The sequence below is a fragment of the Hevea brasiliensis genome, chromosome 1, assembly GCF_030052815.1.
Source record: "Hevea brasiliensis isolate MT/VB/25A 57/8 chromosome 1, ASM3005281v1, whole genome shotgun sequence".
Lineage (NCBI taxonomy): Eukaryota > Viridiplantae > Streptophyta > Magnoliopsida > Malpighiales > Euphorbiaceae > Hevea > Hevea brasiliensis.
The window spans coordinates 21,613,565-21,614,632 of NC_079493.1; positions in this window are offsets into that span (position 1 = coordinate 21,613,565).

Here is a 1,068-nt window from a genome sequence, read left to right on the forward strand (position 1 = left end):
TGCCTATGCTTCCAGGCATTAAGGCCACATGAGCAGAACTACCCTACTCATGACACAGGAATTAGCAAAGAATCATCTTTGCACTGAAGATATGGAGGCATTATTTATATGGTGAAAAATGCTACATTTATACAGACCACAAGAGTCTAAAATATTTGCCAACCCAGAAGGAGCTCAACCTTAGACAAAGGCGATGGATTGAGTTCCTGAAGGACTATGATTGAGTGATAGATTATCATCACAGGAAGGCAAATGTAGTGGTGATGCTTTGAGTAGGAAGTCCATCACGACTTTAAGATCACTAAATGCACATGTCCCTTAGCTCAAGATGGAGCTATTTTGGTGAGTTGCAAGTGAGGCCAACTCTGCTCTGGCCAGATACAAGATGGGCGGAAGCGGATGAAAAACTAATGGCCATTATGGCTAAAATTCTGAGGAAGGCGAATATGAGGTGAAAGCGGATGGATGTTTATACTACGGAGGAGAGTGTGTGTACCGGATGATGGGGAAACGAGGACTAATATTCGAATGAAGCACACACTAGTGTTTATGCTATGCACCGGGGAGCACAAAAATGTATAATGATTTGAAGCCTCATTATTGGTGGCACAGTATGAAGAGGATATAGCTGACTATGTGACTAAATGCTTGACATGTCGACCAAGTTAAGCGAACATCAAGTTCCATCGGGTTTGTTACGGCCTATAAACATACCTGAATGGAAATGGGACCGAGTCACTATGGATTTTGTTAGTGGTCTACCTCTCACCCAAAGGAAGCATGATGCAGTGTGGGTGATAGTGACAGATTGAAATCGGCACATTTCTGCCGATTAGGGTGACTACTCACTAGAAGCTAAGCGAGTGTATATCGGTGAGATAGTTAGGCTGCATGGAATCCACTTTCTATCATATCGATCGAGACCCAAGGTTTACATCAAGATTCGGAAGAAGTTGCATGAATCCTTGGGTACACAACTCCATTTCAGCCTGACTTTCCATCCTCGAGACGGATGGGCAATCGAAAGAGTAATCGGTAAACAATGAAACCAATTGAACTAATGCAAAT